This window comes from Artemia sp. Qi Xiang Cuo, chromosome 11 (genome assembly GCF_049724085.1).
Source record: "Artemia sp. Qi Xiang Cuo chromosome 11, ASM4972408v1, whole genome shotgun sequence".
Lineage (NCBI taxonomy): Eukaryota > Metazoa > Arthropoda > Branchiopoda > Anostraca > Artemiidae > Artemia > Artemia sp. Qi Xiang Cuo.
Window position 1 is genome coordinate 20,683,855 of NC_142804.1, and position 24,752 is coordinate 20,708,606.

At 34.9% G+C, this 24,752-nt stretch overlaps 1 protein-coding gene and 1 long non-coding RNA gene across 2 annotated transcripts in view; both read left to right on the forward strand.

The window, feature by feature from the left end:
- Window positions 1-24,752, forward strand: part of LOC148946747 (uncharacterized) — a 535,196-nt gene that overhangs the window by 134,940 nt on the left and 375,504 nt on the right. The window lies entirely within an intron of this gene.
- Window positions 10,057-22,785, forward strand: LOC148946749 (uncharacterized). The gene is made up of 3 exons (XR_016142440.1): window positions 10,057-10,511; window positions 18,085-18,207; window positions 22,645-22,785. It is a non-coding gene; the product is annotated as an uncharacterized LOC148946749 (long non-coding RNA).

Sequence of the window (24,752 nt, forward strand, 5' to 3'; positions counted from 1 at the left end):
AGAAGTCGGGTGTTTGGATATGTTGAGACTACCCAAATTATCCTACGTAGGTTCATGTACGATCCAATTCGTTGTACTCGAAGAGCTCGCAACATTATTGACTCGCGGTTCTCGACAAACCTGAACGTAATATCCGGTCCTCGCGGCTACAGAGAGACAGCAGTCATCGAATTTTTTAGCCCAAGCTGACACTAAGAAACATGAAAAATTTCACCCCCTCCGACTTTATCAAGGAGGCACACTTGTGCCTCTATAAAGAGGTGAGCCACCACAATGTTAAGCGATTTCAGGTCCTAGAGGCCACAGAGAGACGGCAGTGATCGTATTTTGTAGCCCAAGCTCAAACTAAGAAACGTGCAAAATTTCATTCTCCTCCAACTTCGTCTTCATGGGGTAAACTGGGCCGGAAGTTTCGACCCTCCCACCACAGCCCCCCTTGACGTTGTCCGATTGGGCTGAAATTTAGAGGTTAAGCTTTCCTAGGGCCCGGGAGCTTGTCCTCGAAATTTCAGCTCAATCCAATCACTCCTTCCCTGTTTTCAAAAAACCAAATATAGCCACTTAAAATTCATTTCTCTTTTTTTTTGTTATCCACGCCTACAGGCCACAGTTGGCAACTGATCCGGGTGAATGAGGACTCATTCAAAGCAGAATTTGACCTGTTAGGGCCTTTTGATATTTTCAGACCGAAAAAATTATCCCCCGAATTTAAATTTACGAAAAACCTCGTTTTCCTATAATAGCCCATGTTAATTTTTCCCACCACAACCCCCCTTTAACGTTGTCTGATCGGGCTGAAATTTAGAGGATAACTTTTCCTGGGGCTTGGAAGCTTATCCTCTAAATTTCAGCTCAATCTGATCACTCTTTCCTGTTTTCCAAAAAACAAATATCAAGTTTTATGGGGATTTGCTTGCTTTAAAAAATAGATTCACTTTACTAAAAAACAATTATAATTGTGTCTGTTTAGTGCAGCGGTCGAGACTCTTGACTGTCAGGCGGAAATCCATGGTTCGATTCACCGTCAAAGCTAATTTTTTATATACTGAACTTAAATTTTAAAAAAGAAACTCAGTTTCTTTTTTAAATTATTTGAAAAAAATTACGTTTTCTAAAGAGTTAAAGAGGCTGAGTTACAAGGTCGACCCTTAAAACGTACAGGGATTAAGAGTGCACAGTTGGGGGCTAACAGCTAACAGTTAGTCAAGCAATAATAAGTAATAAACTGTACAAAAACGTGCAGAAATTATTTGAAAAAAACTACGTTTTCTAAAGAGTTAAAGAGGCTGAGTTACAAGGTCGACCTTAAAACGTACAGGGATTAGGAGGCACAGTTGGGGGGCTGCCGTCCCCCAAACCCCCCCCCCCTTTTGCAGCCTTTAAATAAAAAAAGAAAGTTTTTTTAAACTGAAAGTAAGGAGCGACATTAAATCTTAAACCGAACAGAAATTAGTCCGTATATGAAAGGGGCTGTGCCCTCCTCAACGCCTCGCTCTTTATGATAAAGTTTGACTTTCTCACAACTCTTTTTTTTAAACAATAAAAACTTTAGCGTAAAGAGCGAGGCATTGAGGAGGGCACAGACCCTTTCATATACGGAATAATTTCTGTTCGCTTTAAGATTTAATGTCGCTCCTTACTTTCAGTTTAAAAAAACTTTCTTTTTTTATTTAAAGGCCGGGAAAGTGGGGCGTGTGGGGGGCGGTAGCCCCCCAACTGTGCCTCCTAATCCCTGTACGTTTTAAGGTTCGACCTTGTAACTCAGCCTCTTTAACTCTTTAGAAAACGTAATTTTTTTCAAATAATAATACATAAGAACCAAAATTCCTTCCCCCTACGAAAAACAAACTCAAATAAAATTCTCAAATTTCAAAAGTCTTATTTTCCATGAGGGGTATTTTCCACGGGAGTATTTTCCGTTGGGGTATTTTCCGTGAGGAGTATTTACCTGGGGGAAACGCCAGGGGAAATTTTCAGAAGAGGAGGGGTATCTTCCTATGGGTGTGTGTATTTTAGGGGGGCTAAACGCCAGGGGCATTTTAAAGAAGGGGGGCGAGTAAACGCCGGACACCGTTTTTTCATAATCCCTCTTACGTGATCTCTAATGTTTTTTTTTTGTTTTGTTTTTAAATAGTTAGACTACAGTTCGATCTCGTATCGCATAGCTATAGTATTGGTAAATATTAGCAGTACCTTTAAATTGGATTTCACTTTTTCTTTTACATAAGAAATAAGATGTTGGATTGTCACTAAAATTTAGGAAAAACTTAGAATATTCAAATTTTTCGAACAGCAATAGTTCCTATTTACAAAAAACGTTTAAAAAAATGTTGCAATATAATTTTTGGTGAATGGGCGGATGGATTGTTATTGCTTCGGTGCAGACTTAAGAAGATATGTGATCCCCGTCCTGGAATAGTATCCGGGATCATTGCTTTTCCTGAGGCCAAAATAATTTCAATGATTTAAAGAACATGAAAATTGGAACTTGGAATGTTACGACGTGAAAAAATGACACCATCGTAGCAACATTTTAACTGACGAATTCAGACGGTTTATGTAAAATTTTATGAAAAACTGTTTCAAAGGAGTTGGTTTGTGATATTTCCCTACATTTGTAAAATTTTGAAAAACTAGCAATTTTCTGAAAACTATGCTTTTTATAGATTTTTTTTTTTAATGATTTTTTTCAAACGCTCCACACTATAGAGTATGTTTTTTTTATAATTTTTTTTTTATAGAATTTTTAAATGAATCTTATAATTCTGGTTAAACGGCCATTGTGTTTCAGGAATATTTCTTAAAGAATTAGGACAAACGGTCAAAACTTTAGCGTAAAGAGCAACGTCTTGTGGAAGGGGCAACTCCTTTCATATACGTAATAATTTCTGTTCGTTTCAAGATTTGATGTTGCTCCTTATTTTACATTTAAGAAACTTTTTTTTTAATTTAATTTCTGTTCATTTTTGAACAATACCGGAAAATCCGGCTCTCTCTCCATGAAAAATTCTGGCACTTGTTTGTTATACGGCTCTCACTCAAGTTAATGATTTGTAAAACTCGAGAACAAACGGGTTTCTTCATTAGTTTCTTTGTTACCTTAGACACAAATTTGGGCTATATATTTGCACATTAGGAGGGGGAGGTAAAGTATAGTGGGTCTGCACGCAAAGTGTGTTAGGTAAAATTATTCTGCATATTAGGAAGTAAGAATATTTTTTTGACTTCAAACTGTCCAAATACCCCCCCCCCTTATGCAGGGGCAGATCCAAGATATTTTTAGGGGGTGGCGCAAAGAAGGTTGATCTGAAAAATTTTTTTTTAGGGGGGCGCAAAACAGGTTGATCCGATAAACTTGCGTTAGGAGCAAGTTTAATTAACGCAAACCTGAGTTTAATTAATTAAATTACACTACTTTTGTCTACAATTGAGGGGGGGGGTGCCCCCCTCTGGATCCGCCACTGCCCTTATGTGCAAATATATAGTCCAAATTATATGTTTCCCATCTATTGTGTCACTTGTTTTTGTCTTGTCTCACGCTGTGCTGAAGAAAACTAACGAAGAAACCGGTTTGTTCTCGAGTTTCCACAGAAAAAACTTGAGTGAGTGTCGTATAATACGCAAGAACCAAAATTCCTTTCCCCTACGAAAAACAAACTCAAATAAAATTCTCAAATTTGAAAAGTCTTATTTTCCACGGGTGGTATTTTCCTCGGTGGTATTTTTGGGTGGGGTAATTACCGTGGGGGGTACTGACAGCAATATTTATCTTAAATGATTTCACTTTTGTCATTATAACATTGAGAAATAAATTAATTAATGAAAGCTCTCAAAATTAGTGCGATTATATTTTAAAATATTAATCTAGTTCCATCATGCTGATAGACACTAAAGTTCCATTTATACTTTCTTCATTCTAATCATATTCCTTTAATATGCATAAAGAGCCAAATAGCTTTGTTACTGCAAAACTTCACTTCAAAGAACAAAATATAATAAAAACTTTTTTTAAAATATTCATTTTCAAAGTGTTATTTAGGCTCTATTGCTTAAAATATTCAAATAAAATAGACCGAAAAAGAAGATTCTAGACATAAAATTATTTTTTTTTAATATTTATATTTTCTTTTGCTTGATCTTAATTGTTGTTGGAATTTCAGTTTTCAACTATTATGATTTGATTTAATAAATAACTTAAAAAATAATTTGGTTTTAGCTTATTACAAAATCAATAACAACAAAACAAAGAAAATGACGCCCCAAGGCTAATTAATGTTTACAAGAAAATTGCGCTTCCTTTCGCTTTTTTTTCGTTTTACAAATTCTAAACTGTATTTTATTACACACAATACGTATTTTTAATATTTTAATTTTTATGGGACCATACCTAGTGGTTTTTTGAGGGAGGGGTGTCTACAAATAAAACTTTCCAAAACGTATCAATTTTTTTGTATTTTTATATGCAAACTATCTAATTTGTAACTATATTAATTCAAACAACCTCCCCCCTCTAATAAAAAAGAATAGATTGTCAAAGAAAATGAAGGTCCAGATTTATTTTTCAATCTTTTTAATCCACGTTCACAAAAAAAGTGGAGGAGGGGGGCATGGTTTTTCCTTTTTTTCTTTCGTTTTAAAATTTCTAAGCTGTATTTCATTGAATAAAATGTTTAACTTAAACATTTTAGCTTTTATAGAGCCAGAGCCATATTGTTTTTTTGTGGAATATTTTTTTCAGGGGGAGGGGTTACGAAAAAAACTTTGCAAAACGCATTAAAACTAATTTATTTTCATTTTTGAAGTTTTTTTTATGATTAGAATCTAACCTTTGGGTGAGGGGGAGCTGAACAGTTCGCGGTAATGAACTGTAAGTAAGGAGTGACCCGGCTCAATAGTAACCGAAACTCTAAAAACCAGAATTTTGATACTCATAGATACATCAATAGAATTAAATTTTTATGCTGATTTCAAATATATAAGTTTAATTAAGTTTAGTTTTACCCAGCTAAAAGTTACGCGCCTGAGAAAATTTGCCTTATTTTCAAAAAAAGGGGGAAAACCCCCAAAAAGTCAAAGAACTTTAATGAAAATCAAACCTTCGGATTCAGCATATTAGAAAACCCTACTGCGGAAGTTTCAAGCTCCTATATGCAAAAATGTGAAATTTTGTATTTTTTGTCAGAAGAAAGATCATGGATGCGTGTTTATTTGTTTTTTTATTGTTTATTTGTTTTTTTCTGATTTTCCCAGGGGTGATTGTATCGATCCAGTAGTCCTAGAACATCGTAAGAGGGCTCATTGGAACAATGATTAAAAGTTCTAGTGCCCTTTTTAAGTAAACCAAAAAACTTGGAGGGCAACTTGGCCCCCTCTCACGCTCATTTTTCCCAAAGTCACCCCATCAAAGTTTTGAGATAGCCATTTTGTTCAGCATAGTCGAAAATTTAATACATATGTCTTTGAGGATGACTTAATCCCCCCACAGTCCCCGGGAGAAGGGCTGGAAGTTATGAACTTTGCCCATTGTTTACAGATAGTATTGGTTAATGAAAAGTATAAAGACGTTTCAGGAGGGATTTTTGACCGATGGGGGGGGGGGGTTGTCGGAGGAGAGGGTTACGGGGAGGATCCTACCATGGAGGATGTTTCCTCGGGGGAAGGGACATTTCTATGAAGGGGGCGCCGGATTTCCCAGCATTATTTAAAAAACGATCAGAAATTAAATAAAAAGCAGTTTTTTCAACTGAAAGTAAGGAGCAACATTAAAACTTAAAACAAAAAGAAATTATTACGTATATGAGAGGGTCCGCCCCCTAGTCAATATCTCGCCCTTTTCGCTAAAGTTTTTTTAGTACTTTCAAAAGACCTATCTATTCTAATTAACCGGCCTTTGTGATTCAGGGGTTTGTGAACACATTCGATGGGGTTTGTGAACACAGGGGTTTCAGGGGTTTCGAACAAAATTCGAACTTCAGCGTAAAAAGCGAGGTATTGACTAGGGGCCAAACTCCGTAATAGACGTAATAAAACATACGAATATAGAAGTTCGTTACGTAAGTTAATTTGTAAGTTACGTCAGAACAAAATTTCGAGAAAGCCATTTAACCAAAAAAGTAAAATTAATATACAAATTTCGTTTTAATTATTCATGTACGGTGAGCCAAAATCATAGCTGTATTAATTCAAAAACGTTAAGAAATTAAATATAAAAAACAAGTTTTTTTAACTGAAAGTAAGGAGCGACATTAAAACTTAAAACGAACAGAAATTATTCCGTATATGAGAGGGGCTGTCCCCTCTTCAACGCCTCACTCTTTACGCTAAAGTTTGACTTTGTCTCACAACTTTGTTTTTTAAAACAATAAAAAACTTTAGCGTAAAGAGCGAGACGTTGAAGAGGGGACAGCCTCTTTCATATACAGAATAATTTTTGTTCGTTTTAAGTTTTAGTGTCGCTCCTTACTTTCAGTTAAAATACTTGTTTTTTTTATTTAATATAAAGAAGACTTACTTGTAGTACGTTTTAGTCTAGCGGCTATAACCCAACCTTGTTGCTTTGAAAATGGAAGTTTGAATTTTGAACACAATATTGTTTTGAAATGTTTTTTATCTTTTAAGCACCGATTTATTTCCGTATCAGTTCTCCCAATATTTTAAAGTCTAAGAAGCCCAAATAAAAAAAAGCTCTAATTTTGTAAATTATTTTAGCTGCACATCTTTAATTCTTTTAATAATTTCATAGAAATTTGAAATTGTATTTACAACTCTTCAAATGTAACAGCGATAAATATCCTGTAGACTCTTTTTGAGACAAATCTAAGATTTTTTAAACAAAGCTTAAGAGAGATACGTAGTTAAATGTGTATTTGATGCCTCATTTTAGTTAAAATTCATGTTATTTTCTTGATTTCTTCACCTAACTTGGAAAAAATCCTTTTGTGAGATAAATTGTCAATGTTCATAAAACCTAAGAAAATAAGAAACCTAGTTTATTAAAATAAGGCTTCTATGATGAAAGTAAAATGTGAAGTTGAAAGTTAAAAAGAACAAAAATTTTCTGCTTCGCGGCTTATGCAAAATTTTTTGAAAAACTGTATCAAAGGAGTTGGTTTGTGATATTTCCCTATAATTGTAAAATTTTGAAGAACTAGCAATTTACTGAAAATTATATTATTTTTTAAGATTTTTTTAAATCATTTTTTTAAACGCTCAACACTATAGAGTATATTTTATGATAAATTTTTTTCTTTTATAGAATTTTTAAACGAATCTTATAATTCTAATTATAATGTCATTGTGTTTCAAGAATCGTTCTTAAAGAATTAGGACAAACGGTCAAAACTTTAGCGTAAAGAGCCACATCCTATGGAAGTAGCAACTCCTTTCATATGCGTAATAATTTCTGTTCGTTTGAAGATTTGATGTTGCTCTTTATTTTCCGTTGAAGAAACTCGTTTTTTAAAATTTAAATTTCTGATCGTTTTTAAACAATACTGGGAAATCGGGCTCTCTCTCCGTGAAAACTTCTGGTACTTGTGTGTCATACGCCACTCACTCAAGTAAAACGATTTGTAAAACTCGAGAACAAACCGGTTTCTTCATTAGTTTCTTCGTTACTTTAGAAACAAATTTGGGCTATATTTGCACATTAGGGGGGGGGAGTAAAGTATAGTTGGTCTGCATTCAAAATATGTTAGGTAAAATTATTCTGCATACTATGAAGTAAGAATATTTTTTTTTACTTCAAACTGTCCAAATACTACCCCCCCCTTATGCATGGGTGGATCCAGGATTTTTTTAGGGGGGGCTGCAAAATAGGTTGATCCGAAAAAATATTTTTAGGGGGGGGATGCTAAATAGGTTTATCCGATAAACTTGCGTTAGGAGCAAGTTTAATTAACGCAAACCTGAGTTAATTAAGTAAATTACACTACTTTTGCCTACAATAGGGGGGGAGGTGTGCTACCCTCTCTGGATCCACCACTGCCCTTGTGTGCAAATATATAGCCCAAATTATATATTTCCCATCTATTCTGTCACTTTTTTTGTCTTGTCTCACGCTGAGCTGAAAGAATCTAACGAAGAAACCGGTTTGTTCTCGAGTTTTACACAGAAAAAACTTGAGTGAGTGTCGTATAATACACAAGAAACAAAATTCCTTCCCCCTACGAAAAACAAACTCAAATAAAATTCTCAAATTTGAAAAGTCTTATTTTCCACGAGGGGTATTTTCAAGGGGGGTATTTTGCGATGGGGAATTTTCTGTGGGGGGTATTTAACTGGGAGAAACGCCAAGGGAAATTTTCAGAAGAGGAGGGGTATTTTCCTCGGGGTGTGTGTATTTTAGGGGGGCTAAACGCCAGGGGCATTTTTCAAGGGGGGGGGGTGTAAACGCCAGACACCGTTTTTTCCAAAATCCCCCTTACTTGATCTCTGATGATTTTTTTTATTAGTTAGCCTACAATTCGATTTCGTATCACATAGCTATAGTATTGGTAAATATTAGCAGTACCTTTAAAGTGGATTTCACTTTTTCTTTTACTTAAAAATAAGATGTTGGATTGTAACTGAAAATTAGGAAAAACTTAGAATATTCAAATTTTTCATACAGCAATAGTTTTTATTAACAATAAACGTTTGAAAAAATGTTGCAATATAATTTTTGGTGAATGGGCGGATGGATTGTCATTAATGGGGATGATATGACCCCTCACAACCCTTGGAGAAAGTTTAACATTCTTTTTATAAAACGGTGGACTAAATATTAGCCTAATGGGTCTACGGGATGAATGAAAATTGATATGAATAACGGTTGGGCTCTATGCCTTGAAAATAGGGTTTTCCAAATTTGAGAATTTTATTTGAGTTATGTTTTATTTAAATATGTATCTCTTGTTAGAATCTTGTCACAAATAAAAAGACCTGCTGATTCTGATAATCTATGCATGATAAAATTCTATGCTTGAAGGTAGAAAATGTTCAGTTTCAGAAATTATAAAAAGTGTACATAATTTGGTGCTGTAGTTTTTTTTTTTAATTAATTTTGAATTTATTTACCATAATATTGTCCAGGCATAATAATCTCTTGAAATACACTTAGCGGTTTAAATAAACCACAATTTTAGCTGAATTAATTTTAGGCTTGACCTGGGGATCCTCGACATTTTGCTTTAGTTGTTAAAGGAATTTTCCAAATGCAGTTTAAAATGCTATAAAACTGCTCATCATTTTCGTTGCAATCATTTAGCCGCTTTTTGCGCAGTTTGAAGTTTTATTGGTTGGATTTTTAGCGTTTGGAGAAACCCTATACTTAATAATGTTTTTTTTTTCACATGAAATTATGTTTATATTATCTAGGAGAAAGACGATCAGAATTTTTACTGCGTCAAGTCCCGTGTCTCCTATTTCATTTGCTATGCAAGAAAAATGAAATTAGAGCAGGAAATAATTTCTCTGGCGGAAGGTTCAAATTCTTTTGTTTTTATTATTCTATTTTTGTTTAGATGAAAACATTATTATCCAAAGGGGGACAAGGACAAGTTCTTTTCTAGGTGCTTTCAACCCCCCCCCCCCCGAAATATTTGTCCGACCCTAATAAACGTAACAAAAACGAATATAAACCAAGTTTTGATACGTTTTTTAAAGTTTCTTTTTTGCAACCTCCCCTCTCTGAAAAAATAACCATTTTATAAGCCACCCCCTTTTAATAAATTTCTGGATACGTCCCAGGACAAGGAGGTTTTAGACATAAAACGAGAAAAAATAATATTAAACGAAAATAGAGTGTTTGATGTTTTGGAAAAATTGCCATAAAGTACAATTTGAGCTAAAAATAATTTAATATTGTGCTAGATAAATTTGCATTTTTACAAGGTTTTTTTAGTGATTTAGATCTTCAAGTTTTTGTGAGGTTGAAAAAAGATGTTAATAAAAATCCTGAGATTATGAGAGTGAGACTTAAGCCATTTTTATAATCCTATAATCACTCTATTGAGAGTGATTTATCACACAGTAAAAACTGTCATGTATGTTTTGTGAACGCCAACTAGCAGCTACAGGGCTCTGTGTCAAGCTGGGTCCTTTTGTTCTTACCGTTTTAAGCTGCGTCCATGTTAAAGCTGGTTATTCCCAGACATTGGGGAAAATACGCTTCTTTAGATGCCCCCATTCCATGTAGATGAAGATTCGCAGAGGAATTTTGATACAGCGCATGGTTTCAGACTTAGTTTGGATTAGTTTATTTTTGTTAAACGACAAATACTTTACTGATTTTACAAGTATTTATCATCGCTTTTTAAATTTGATTGCTTATTTTTCAGTTAATCGCTCTTGTATGTGTGTCTTTATTAAGACACTTTCTCTTGGAGTTTGGCGGTGATTTAAACACTCTAGCTTTCTTGGACAGATTATACGTCGGACTACTTACATTTTGTGGAATGATTGTCCTCTCGGTCATTTCTCTTTCGAATCATGTTTACCATTGTGGAAATACTTCCAACACAGCAAAATTGGTAAGTATTCCTTACTTCGTTCTCTTTACCCAATTGTTTGTATGCAATAAAAAAGGACCTTTTAAATATCTGTTTTGTGTATTTATTTTGTTGACGCTTTTGTATTATTTTAAGAAAGTTTTTTCTTATATTTTGACTATATTCTATGATCAAATCAACTGAACTGTCATTTAGTTCAACCCCGTCTATGTCTATTCCATGTATTAAGACCCTTTTTTGCCCTCGGCGTAAGTTCACAAGTCAATCATTATTTCCAAAAGAGCCAAAAGTTGCATAAGAAATCAGATAAAATTTATTATAGAAAAATAAATGAAGTACATGAGAACAACAATAAAGTTTGTAACCCTAAATTACCTAAAATTAGAACAAAAGCTACGAAATTTGTGCTCATATTTGCTGGTTTTTAACTAGCCACTCCAATTACCAATCGAATGAGCCCTTTTCAAAGTTTCTACGACAACTCCTTCGATACGACGTGCCCTGGTCTAAAAAAAAAAAAAAATCGTAGGCAGCACAATAGCGCTGCCTAAGTAAAGAACGATGTTGGCACAATGTATTATTTTTTTTTGGTTTCTTGGTCTTAGACCAGGATACTTCGTAGCGAAGAAGTTGTCGTAGAAAATTCGAAATGGGTCCATTCGATTGAAATTGAAGTGGCTTGTGCCCTTTTCAATAGTCTAAAGCGATTGGAAGTCAACTAACACCCCGTCCATGACCACCATTTCCCCAAACACATCCAATCAAAATTTTGAGATAGCCATTTTGTTCAGCGTAGTTGATTTCCCCATAGAAATCATGTTTTTGAGGAGGACACTCCCTCACAGCCCTCAGGGCGAGGATTGTAAGTTATGCCCTTGGGACATATAATATTTTTATAGAAAGCGTCGAAGAAACTTCAAAAAAGGCTCGTTCGATTAGAAATTCAAAGGGCTAGTGCCCTTTTTAATAGTCGAAAGTGATTGGAGGGTAGCTAACCACCCTCTTACGGCCACTTTTTCCCCAAACACATCCAGTCAAAATTTTGAGATAGCCATTTTGTTCAACGTAGTTGAAAGCTCTGGAAATTAGGTCTTTGAGGATGAGAACCCCCTCCACCCCCATAGCCCTCAAGGCAAGGGTTGTATGTTATGCCCTGGGGGCGTATAAGGTTTTTTTATGGAAAGTGTTGTCGCAGAAACTTCAAAAAGGGCTCATTTGATTAGAAATTGAAATGGCTAGTATCCTTTTTAATAGTCGAAATGATTGGAAGGCAACTAACACCCCTTCCACGCCTACCATTTATCCAAACACATCCAATCAAAATTTTGAGGTAGCCATTTTGTACAGAGTAGTTGAAAGATTCGGAAATTATATCTAAGAGGATGACGCTCCCCCCACAGCCCTCAGATAGCCATTTTGTTCAACGTAGTTAAAAGTTTGAGCAATTGCGTATTTGAGGATGATAACCATTTTGTCGGACGTAGTTTAAAAGTCTGGAAATAATGTTTTTGAGGATGACACTTCCAACACAGCCCTCAAGATAAGGGTTGTAAGTTATGCCCTTGGGGAATATAATTTTTTTTTTATAGAAAATGTTGTCGTAAAAACTTCAAAAAGGAATAATTCGATTGAAAATTGAAACAACTAGTGCCCTTTTTAATAGTCGAAAGTGATTGGAGGATAACTAACACCCCTCTCACAGCCACCATTTCCCCAAAGACATCCAATCAAAATTTTGAGATGGTCATTTTGTTCAACCTATGGAAAGTCTGGAAATTATGTCTTTGAGGATGATAACCCCCTCACAGCCCCCAGGTCAAGGGTTGTAATTTATGCCTTTGGGCATATAAGGTTTTTATAGAAAGCATTGTCGTAAAAACTTCAAAAAAGGCTTATTCGATTCGAAATTGGAAGGACTAGTGCCCTTTTTAATAGTCGGAAGTGATTGGAGGGGAACTAACCCCCCTCTCACGCCCGCCATTTCTCCAAACACATCCAATCAAATTTTGAGATTGTAATTTTCTTCAACGTAGTTGAAAGTTCTGGAAATTAGATCTTTGAGGTTAACAACCCCTACCCCCCAGCCTTCAAGGCAAGGGTGGTAAGTTATGCCCTGGGGGCATTTAAGTTTTTATTGAAGGTGTTGTCGTAGAAACTTCAAAATGACTCATTTGATTGGAGATTGAAAGGGCTAGTGCCTTTTTTAAGTGTTGCCTTAACCTTGAATCAAAATGCACTGTGTTAACACTAATTCCGAATAAGGCATCTCAGCAGTATCCCAAGAACGACTGAAGGTAATATGTTCAAACTATCGGGGCTGCTTCTGCTCTTAAAATTTAACCAAATCAAAATAGCGTAAGTGTATCCAAGCTATCAAAGAAAGTAAACAGATTGTTTTTGCGAATGGTATCAAGTTTTCTGTTTCAGGTGAACTAGTTGAGGTATGAAACTAAATTACACACTACCATCTGTGTTCAGATTTTTAAAAGGGTGTATGTTGTTAAAAATTGCTGAAAATTTTTCTCCAGCATACAAATAGCAGGCCAAACTATAAAGTCTTACAAAATACGAAAAAGATTTAAAGTAATATTTTCTTTTTCCCTGGAAAGAATATGTCAATATAAAATGAACAAAAATTAATAATAAAAAAACTTTTTCCACAAAATAAGTTTTTCAAAGAAAAGTAAAGAACTACATTAAAAAAAATGAGCAAAAATAAAATCAAATTATCTACCAATCATGAAACTACCACAAATCACCATCGATAAATAAATGAAACCCAAAACGAACAGAAATTACAATAAGTAACTGAGTCAAACTCAAAACGAGCAGAAATTAACAGGAGTAGGGCTCAAAATCCCTATGCCTTCCCTTGGCCAGAACATAATACTGATCTGAATCAGTATTGATTTAGAGTTCATAGTGAATGTATCTGTCATAAATTGGATATTTTATTAACATTATCAAACCAGTAAGCTTTTTCAGTGAATTATAATCCCAGTGAAGCTATTGAATTTTGCAATATTTGTCAAAGGATTATAGTTTCTGACCTATAATAAAACCTTTGCTTAATCTACTAACCTAGTTTCTGGACATTTATTTATATTTTGTAAAAGTGGTATGAATATGAATTTTTTTCACTGATAATATTGGAGGTTAGCCATCAAGAAGTGTGATTTTAAATAAATAGGACATCTGATATTTAGAGGCATTTACGTGGCATTTTCCCCACCTCATTTACAATTGAGGTGGGGAAAGAAAAGTAAGTAGAGGGGGCTGGAGAGTTGTTAGCAAGAGCCGTGGTACCTGCTGGGCTCGCCCCTTAAACTGCGGGGCAAGGTAGGCAGCCTTCAATGCTTCACTTACTTTTCTTGCAAGGTAACCACCAGAAAAATATTGAATATATAGTTCAAATCTTAAATATCTGCCTAGAATTCGATATTATTAATTATCAAAGAAATTGGTGAATGTATTTTGGACTTAATCCAGATTAATGAAATGAAAACTGTGCTGGTATTGAATCAAGTTTTAAACTTTGTATCTAGATGCATGACAGAGGGTATTAAGACTGATATGTTCGTTAACAAAGGAATAGAGTTTTTTGATCATGCCAGCATTATAGAAGCCAAAAAACTGCTGTGTACTTACTATGAGGTTGAACTCGGATGTGTAGAACGATTACGCGAATGCAAAAAAGACTGTGATAACTTGATGGATATCACAAAAGCCATATGGTGCTGTGCTAAGGACGGTAAAGATCTTCCGCCTTTCATTATTCTTGAACTGGAGTCTGTTCCCACGTGTGGTGACGAAATTGCAGTCTGTATTACTACCAAAGTGAACGAAATGACGAGAAAAATGGACAATGAGCTGCAATAGTTTTTCCGCAAGTTAGATGCTCTGAACGCTCTATGAGGCTGTAGGCGAGGAGCCTACAGCCTCCTCATCAGTATCTAAAGCGCCAAATGTGGAAAAACAGCTATTCTCGGTTGTCGTGAAGAATATGCCTCCTAAGTTAGACGATCCGGGAAAGCGTAAGGACTTTATAACACAACAATTAGCGGATGCAGTGGTCAGGCAGAGAAATAAGGAATGGCAACTGTCAGTCTCTTCGATTCAGGCCGCAGAGAAAGTCTCGGCTGCCCTCAAAAGTAACCATAAAATTGACAATCGACTTGTTAATTCCTGGTTCATCGGTATAGTGAAACGTCTCTCCAGCAACGTGACGGAGGATTTTCTGAAAAGTCTGTCAAAAGACGGTGAAAAAGCAATAAAGTGTGGCAATTCGCAAGCGTTTAAAATGTATTACCCCACTAAAAGTGCATTGTCTGCTGCCTTAACGAACCCGATTAAAATTGGTTTCGAACTATTCCGTCTAGAAGAATTCTGCATTTTGCCTCGAAGGTGTTTATCGGCGTCATCATGTGGGGCACATAGCAGCAGACTGTAAGGAAGCTGAAACTTGTAGTCACTGTGGAGAAACTGGTCACACAAGCTCCCCTGGGAATCCTTGTCAAAATCCTACTCGGTGCCTAAATTGCAATTCTACTAGCACACATGTTATTGTTATGCCTTTCCTGATAACAGAATAAACTTGAAAGATGGATCACGCTCCCATGATGTGTAGTAATCTGTCTTGGAATATAAATGGGAAAGCATTTGAGAAAACAGTTCTGCTCGATACTATGAGCCTAAAAAATGAAGTAATTTCTCAAGTTCACTCCAGTGTTTTATTCGGCCAGCTGAACGTGTGAAATCCAGAGGTCGGTCATCTGGTAATTTAGCCACTTTGGTGAGAAAGTCTCTTCAGGCTGAACTTGTAGCATCAAGTAAACACTTCCTCGCTGTTAAAGTTCGTGATACTGTGATAATAAACGTCTATCTTCCTACTAATTATAGATCTAGCCTCTCGGACAGCAAGTTCACGGCTGCATGTACTCAGTTAAGCCGTTTCGTGAAGGCTCAAATTCCTGGGAATACAAAAGTTCTATTAATAGGGGACTTCAACTGTGACCTACTTAACACCGTATCTGAAAGGACTCAAATCGTTATAGGTTCCGTTCCTGATCAGTTAAATGTCGTTGATAAGGACAAAGCTTACACATTTATCAGTGTTGCCAACACCGTCTCAAATCTTGACCATGTGTTAACGAACTTCCCGGTGAGTGATGAAGTAAAAGTTGCAACTGCTGGTTCATACTCTGACCATTTGCCTCTGTCTTTGTCAATAACACTGGAATGTCCAAAGTTGTCGGGTCCGTGCAAATCCCAATGGAGAGTATACAGTGACTGGAAACAAGTGTCGAATGATCTCTTTGCGGCTACTTCTGGGGATATCCTGAGTAAAATAAAAGTTTCCCTTCCATCTGCTGCAGAGAAATGCAAAATCGTATTACAGTGAAAGTGAAATACGTCTGCAGATAAACATGTACTGTACAGTAATATTGCATGCTCTGAGTATCGCGGAGAGTGTAGCAGTTCCTGTGAAGCATATCCGTAATAGATCGCAGGTGAAGGGGTGGTTTAGAAATCCGGAGCTAGTGGCGGCTTGTGCGTCGGCGAAGCTATGGCTGAAAGTTTGGCATGATAGCGGAAAGCCACGAAGTGGAATAGTGAACGAGATTCGAATTCATACTAAACGAAAGTTCAATAAAGCGTTAGATGCCCACTGTGCACCCCTCAAAGAAAATTTTCTGCAAAAGCTCAGTAAGAATCCGAACCTTATTTGGTCCCTTCTGTCTAAGCCTGAAGAAGCTAAGCCTGCGTCTAATTTTTCTGCTATTCAGTGGAGTGCTTACTTTGAGTCCAAGTTCAAAGCGCATGATCCAGTTCTGCAGTCTAATTACGAGTATGAACTGGCTTTTTTGCTTACCGACACCTTCGACGATTTCTCAGTGTCACCGGTCACAATTTGCCAGGTCGTTAAAAAGCTGAAAAGGTATACTCAAAAGGCTGCGATAGTATTTTTGCTCTAAATATTTCTTTAGGAGGTTATGTTCTTCACCATCACATTGCCCTTCTGTTTCAGATTATTTTGACACAAGGGATAGTCCCAAATTGCTTTAGTCTCGTTATGGTTATCCCGATATTAAAGAAGGGGAAGCAAGCCGAACAGTCTTCTTCGTATCGGCCAGTAACGATATCTTCAGTATTTTGTAAACTATTCGAAACTGTTTTGTTTGATGAGATTTATGATAAGTTTGAGATGCCTCCACACCAGTTTGGTTTTCTTAAAGGCCTCGGGTGAACCCATGTACTTTATCTTCTTGCTAACATATTACTTGAAGCTCATCTCTCGCGAGAAACTTTGATCTCAGGTCAGTATGATGTCAGGAGAGCTTTTCACTCTGGGATTCATGCCCAGATTTTGGTTGAGCTGTGTAAGCGAGGCGTGCGTTCTTCTATTGTAAGGTCATTATGTGATATGTATACAAACCTCAAGCTTCGTGTTCGTTTGCAAGATGGTGAGCTTAGTGGGGAGATATCCGTACATAAGGGAATTAAGCAAGAGGCTATAACGTCTCCTACTTTGTGTAATGACAGTGTTAATGATGCACAACAGGTTATCTCTCCGAGTTATATTTGCAAGCATATTGACTTGTCACTTCTGGATTTTGCAGATGATCTTTTAAATCTGTCTTGGTTGCTTTCTTCATAAGAAAATAATTTCTCGTCTTGAAAAAAGTTATGCTGATATTGGTTTGCAGTTTGATGTAGAAAAGTCTGCTGTTTCGTTTTTTAATTGCCCTGAAGATAATGCTACAGTCAGGCTTGGTGGAATTCCCGTAACACCGTCTAGTCACATTACGTACGTTGGCCTGCCGATTGGTCGTAATCTTCGAGAGACCCAGTCTTTGCTTATTGAACACCTTTCTAAAAAAGTGCGCATTGCATATGCGGGTGTTGTCACTACCCGTCGCAATTCAAGCCGTAAATATTTTGCTCGTCTTTATAATGCAGTAGCTTTGCCTCATGTCTTGTATCTCCTTTTTGGAAGCTTCTGAGTGCACGAAACAAGAAAGACATAAGGTTGGTATTTTTCAAGTGTGCCCGATATCTTCTTCAAGTGCCGCCTTTTGTTAGAAACCGCCATATTGTTGTGAAATATGGAATTGTTGAGCCTCTGAGTGCCGTGGAGGAGGTAATTCAGAATTACGTAAAAACACTATATCTTCTGGATCACGAGTGGGCCCACCTTCTCAAATAGTTATGTTATTATGTAGTTCTTTCTGTTTGTATTTGTTTTTCTTGCCAGTTTTTGCTTTTTCTTTCTTTTCTAGTTTGTGCTCTGTCTTTTTCTGTTGATTGTAAGACAGGTTGTTAATAAAATTCATTCATTCATTCATAATTTGTACTTTACTGAAAAAAAATACAAATGAATGTACATTGTCAGTTTAATATACATATTTAGTATTTATATTTGGTAATCAAAATGTTAATATTATTTGAGTTATTAAAGTTATAAAAGTAAAAGCATTTATATTTTTTCAGCAAAGTGCAAAGTATGTTCTGGCCTTGGGAAGGAATAGGGGTTTTATGAATCTATTTCTTAACTAATTTATTTTTAATTTAATTCTTATCAATTTATTCTTAGATAGAAGCACTGTTGGGTGTTTTATTCAGTGTCAGTGGACTGGTCAATGGCTGTTTAGCCATTAATTCGTATCAACAATTTACAGAGTCTACACCAAGTAAAAGAGCTGGCCTATCTATGGGAGTAAGTTTAAGTGTGTAATACGCTGATCACCAATAGTACTGCACGTTTAAGGGAGCTTTAAATGGTTTTTATTCTTTTTTGTATATTTCACAAATTTATGATGCTTTTTCTCTGTCAAAAAAGGGTGGAAAATCATTTTGCTTTAATGTGCTTTTTCTGTATATCACGGACATAAGCGACAAAATAAAGGACTAAATGATGAAAAATACATCTGTTGCGTGCTAATATTCATGAGATAAAAAAAAGTGTACCATCTTTACTTTGCTGATGACTTTAAACCAAATAATAGAAAATACTTTTTCATTTGCAAAATCTTATACGAATAGAAAATTGAAAGTGAACTATCCCTGGAAGCAGAGATGATGAAGAAATTGAAATCACTTCATCCCAATTTATGCAACCACACATTTTTAAAAATTGGAGTATCTTATACGTGAATTAATATCTTTAATACTCCTGATACCACTGTGGCAAGGCGGGCGACAGGCTTATTACTTGTCCCTCTAAAAAGATCCAGCAACCAAAACGTCGATTCGACGCCTTATGTGCCAGTGGTGGCTCTTGGAGATCTTTATCCTATTTATTCTAGCTTGAATATCCTAGCTTGAGAATCCTCGTTTTCCAGAGCCATACTTGACTACTTTCATTACCATTACTTCTTCATCTTTTTTGTATGATTAAAATTAAAGTCATTTGTCATGTGATGTAAACTGTGTGAGCTGCTACATATAGTAACCAAATGTAAAAAAAAAAGAAAAACAATAAAAAACACCTTTTCAACACATTACAGACTATGTTCAATCACTTGTCTTCTCCATCCCACTTTTAGACTGCTGTCATCTTTTATCTGGCACATATGCAGAGCTTAGTCCCAGGGGGTGAGGGTATAATTGTCAAACCAAAGGTGTTCTAAATATAAACTATAGAAACTTTTACTAATTCCTGCTCCGAAATATGTTCGGAAAGTTTTCTATTTGCAGGTAGAATCCAAATAAAATAAAAATATCCAAATAAAATTGAAAGTAATACAATCTTTCCGTACTTCCACAAAGATGATTTTATGTGTTAAGGCTTTACTCTTTGGAGAGGAAAGGGGTTTAGAGGTTTGTATCCTGCATACCTGACCATTCTAATTGCTTCGTAATATTGCTTGCCTTTTGCATAGTTCTGCTTGGCTTACAGTAGCTCTTCTATAATGTCTTTGGCTTTACCCTTACCTAACAAGTAGTATTCTATTAACACAATTACGAAGGAAGCATGCACGAAAACTTTGATACTGGTACTAAGAATTAAATGTATCTTTTAGGTAATTTACAAGAAATAAAATAGTTTTCCAGACCTATGACAAGTCAACAGATTTTAAGCCCTCAGTGATTTTTCATCTTTAGTAATGTTGTCAGATATGATTGCAAATAGGGCTTTAGCAATCACGTAGAAACACAAACTTACTTAGTTTTAGGTTTCTTGTTCTTGGTAAAATACGAGAATAGAACGCTTTGGCAAACCTATGAAATGTAAAAAAATTTTATACCCTCAGCCTTTTTGTAGCTTTAATATCGTAAGCTAATCAGATACCTAAAAAGAAATAGTCGTTAAAAAAAGCAAAACTAAAATTAGATTAAGGCTTTGAGTTTTGAAACATGTTTACAAATTTGAAAAAAAAAGATATAAATAAGACAGAAGTTGCACTAGGTTAAATACAGTTTCATACTGCTCTACCATTTTTTCTTCAATTGACCAGTGTTAATGTATCCATAACTTGAAAAACATAATCATTCTGAAGTAACGTTTCGTACCTCCAATGACACATTGTAATTTACTTAGTGTCGATAGAGATACTCCAAAAATTATTTTTGCTCTAATCCAGGTCTTACTCACTTTTAACATTGAATGTAACAAGAAATGTTATATTTCAAGTGTTTGGGCCAACTTAACTTTTAAAAAATTAAAATGGCCTGGATATATTAATACAAATTTCAAAAAAAAGTTTTTGAACTGCAGAATCCTATACGTGGTATCTATTTATCAGCACATTTACTTAGAGTTATCCTTTATCTTTTTTCATCTTAATTTCGTTACCTGTCACTCCAAAAACCTTGTACTATTTTTTGGACCTCCACAGAGAAATATTTCATATCTCGGTGATTTGAAGTTATTGCAACAAAACTGGTTGAACTTATCTGTGGTGTAATTGTTTTTATTACTAACAGCTTGTATTATATTTTGAAAAAGATTCAGTTAACCAAAAGTCATCTGGCCCTTGGTTATATACTGTATGCAAATTATCTGGCTACCATTAAAAAAAAAAAGGTGGACCAATATCCTAACGAAGAAGCTTGTTCAGAAGGTTATATTAAATAATAAGATATAAATACGAAGTTATACGATAAAAGACCAAGATATACATGAAAAAATCATCTATAAAGATATAGAATTGAAGTCTAGAAGGGGCTTTCCAGAAGAAAACCCTATTAACCTCCTTTCCACCACAACAATAAAAAAATAAATTGGGATCCTAAGTGAAGCTCTCGTTGCACGAGTTGCACACGTCTTTGTCTGTGCAACTCCAGGTGCACAGACAAAATCCCACGCATCTTAGGCAAACATTTAAGGAGTGACCGCAATAAAACCTATATTTCATGTCTTAAAAAAACATTTTAGCTTCTTTAGTGTCCTCACACGAGTTAAACAAAAATCCTTTTATTATTAGTGTGTATTTAAAAAAGAATAAAAATTTACTGAAAAAGGGTTTTCGTCCAGAACTAAACAGCAAATTTAAAGCTTGAAACAAACAAAATTGGTTGCTTCCCCGATATATCTACAAAACTTGCTCAAAGGAACAGACTCATTATTTATGCTATTATTTGTAGAATTCTAAAAACTAGCGCTTTGTAGATATTTGAGCTTGATTGATGCTTTTAGAAAATTAAATTTAAAAATCAAGTTTTTCCAACTGAAAGTAAGGAGCAACATTAAAAATTTGGCAAAGTTTTGGTAGCTAAAATATGCTTCTAAATATATCTTTTCTAGCATTGATGCTTGTCGGATGACATATGAATAAACATATAACAGAAGTTTGTACTTTCTCGGGGATCCGAGGAAAGTTACTTCCCCCTCCCTTCAAGTCAAAATTCGATGCAACCTTTTATTCCATCCTCTGATTTATCGAAAGCATTAAAAACTTTAAGCCAAATAAATTATGGACTTTGTACTACACTTCAAAGGAATTCTTGTTCATGCATATTCTGAAATATGAAAGCTTTACTTATTTTACCGTGAATCTATTCTTGGTCCTACAATCACCCAAATTATTTTAAGAGAACTTAAATTAGATTCACACCTATTTACAATGCCGGGAACTGTGCGTCCTATTTGGGTAATGATGATTTCTATAATATAAGGGAAAACGATAAGTAATGGAATAACTGAAATAACAATATACTAAATTAAAAGTAAATTGAAGGGACTAAAAGTAGCTCCTTAATTTCTGCCGTTTTATCCTATTTATGGTTAGCCATAGTTCATAAGCCCTTTAATCCAGTGGATATTCGAACGCTTACTGTGCTGTTAGTGCTTTTAGTAAAAATGTGCCAAAAATTATCACTCATATAAATACAAAAAACAGCTTAAAAACACAGTCTGAAATGTCAATATATCAATTCCGTCTTGCTGCATCCAAGCGTCTAAAATTGGGTTCTAGCTTCTTAAGGCTTGTTCCCTGTACATGTTTGTCAATCGTTGTTTTCTGCAGTCTTTTGGTTTAAATGTATGAGTTTAAAACATTTTCTGTGAAAATTCTGTAGATGGAAGTGATTTCTGTCAAGCTACTGTATTATAGTTTCGAACTTTGCAATTAAAAATTTTAGAAAAAAAATCCTCATTTCTTAAAAAAGCATGCTGAAAAGGTATGAATACGTGTAAAATTTGAAAAGTTTCCCTTTTTTAAGCAAGTATCAATAATGTCTAAAAATGCAAGAAATGTCTAACAAAAATCTAATAATATTTGACAAATTTAGCACAGATAGACTATAATTTTAATTTTTATTTGCTGTGTTTTCAGTTTCACGCCAACAAAACCTCCGATTTAGATTTTGGTATCTTAAAACTTACCTACCCTTTACAACTTTTTGGCATAACGGTTTTCAGCGGTCCTCTGGTTTAATGTTTCAACATAAGAAAACAAAAATCTAATCTTGTTCATTTACTAGATTACATTTTCGGAATTCCCTCTAATTTTTTAGACGGGAAAACTAATTTTTTTAAAAGACATTCTACAATACAGTTCCTGTTTGAAAAAGACTTTCCTATCTTTAAGCCATCCTATTTTTTGGCCATCATCCTTAATCGGCAAAAGTATTCTATTAATCGCTGTTTTGTAGAAAAAAAGAAATGGTCATCCTCCATCAGAACTGAGCGTAATTGACTGTTTTATTTCAGACCCTCCTGGTATTCAGCAGTCTGCTGTATTTGATGGAAACAGTCCTGGCTGTGCGCCACAGCTGCGTAAAGTAAGAACAATACTTATTTAAAGAATATAGTAAAATTATTACCAATTTTTTGCTGATATACACCTGATTTACTATTTTGGAATATCTGATACTTGCTTAGTTATATGTTTGCTCTAGGATGCGTTTTTTTAGTTTGGCTTGTAATTCAACTAATCAGGTTTTGAAATTATAAAAGACAACAAAGTAACACTTTATTTTTCATGCTTAAAAGCCTAACAAAAAGACTGAAAAATGAAATGAAGAAAGAAAGTATTCGATCTAAAAAAGAAAAGCCTTTACATCACGGACAAAATTATTGAACTGGAAAAGACAGATTCAGTTCCAGTAATCCCGGTTCCCACTAAAATCAGGTCTTTGGTGCGCGGGATGGTGCTTTTTTGAATCTGAAATTTGGTTAGGAGCTTATCAATTTCGAAGCCTAAAGGCATCTAAAATCAGAGTTGCAGCGAAGCTAAGTGAAGATGATATTTCATCTGAAGAGATATTTCGGTATTTACTCCCTGAGCTTGGGATTTAAAGAAAAGTATATATATAATTAATTTTATATTAAAACTATATTAGACATTGCATGCAATAACTATTACATATGTTGCTTTTTTAGACCTTGGGATTTTTCACAAACCAATTTTGGGAATTTATAAATTGTTCAGCAAAAGAAAAGAAAAACAGAAAAACATAAAAGAAATGTTAGTTCTTTGGTTACATTTACCTCATGTAACCTACAAGACAATTTCAGCGAAATTTTTCCAATTGGCTTTAAGCAATTTACTCTAATTTTTTTTTCTTTCTTTTTTTGGTATTATTTTTAATAGATAGGTATCTTTAGCTGGCAGATTGGAATTTGAAATACTTTCTTTCGCTTTCTAATTATAAACAACGATTGGCTAACCTTAAAAAACATTATTATACTGGACAAATGGGCAGCTGGGATAATTCAAGAAAATTTTGGGAGTACGATGGGGACATTTTCGCCTTTTTTTCAATTTTTGCCTCTGAAAATACCAAAAGCGGGTATCTTTCAATTAAAATACCAAAATTAGATTTCTTTCAACAATTTAGGGGGAGGGCAGATAATTCCTCTCCCTTGCAATTGTATCCACTGGCCCATGGAGATTAATATGAGAAAAACCTACTGGTTGAGTATTGACGATGATATGATAAGATACTATTAAATTATTTTCAGTTAAACTCGTATTTTATTTCTTTTTACACCTGGAGATATCTCTATGACTTATAAGTGCTCCATTTCAAAGTTAAAAAGTCTAAGTACAGTTTAAAGGGGAGGGGGAGAAGGACGAGAAGAGAACTATATAATGAATCACATGAATGGGTAGAGAAGAACCCAAGGGGACAAATGATTTAGTCGAACAGATAGCGTGCCCTTCCCTTTTGGAAAGGTTCTTTTAGGATTTTATACAAGTTTAAACATTATGGCAATTTTGAAATAACGATTAATTTGGACCTCTTGGGGAGCCCAAAAGGGTCAAATTTTTTTTGTCCAAAAAATATGGCCGTTTCGGCACTTTAACTCCATGGGAAAATTCCATGGGCAATTTTAAAAGTAGATTTTTGACTTCCAGTTCCAGAAATAAATATTTACGGCCTGTGTGGTAATATGTACACTTTTTTAAAATTGGATGTCCAGATTCATCGAGGAAAGAGTCAAATCGATCATTCTTCCTCCCCTTTCACACATGGTGTCCATGGATTTTTGGTGTTTTTATGTATGAATAGGGTTCATTAAATGTTAAGGGTGTGTCCAACCGTGGTATGTCACTAAGATATTGCAAAAAAAATAGTAATGGACTGGATTGACTCTCAAGATTTATTGAATGATATTTACGTTGATGTATAATAAGAATTGCAATTTGTTACTTTAAAAATCAAATATTTGGCTACCAACATGTCTTATAATTTAATAATGTGGCGGATATTCATAAAAAATAAAGATATTTTATTCAATAACAATTAACATAATTAAAACTTAATTCTGTAGGGATTTTCCAACTATTTCACACTTCAATTTTACTAAAGCTT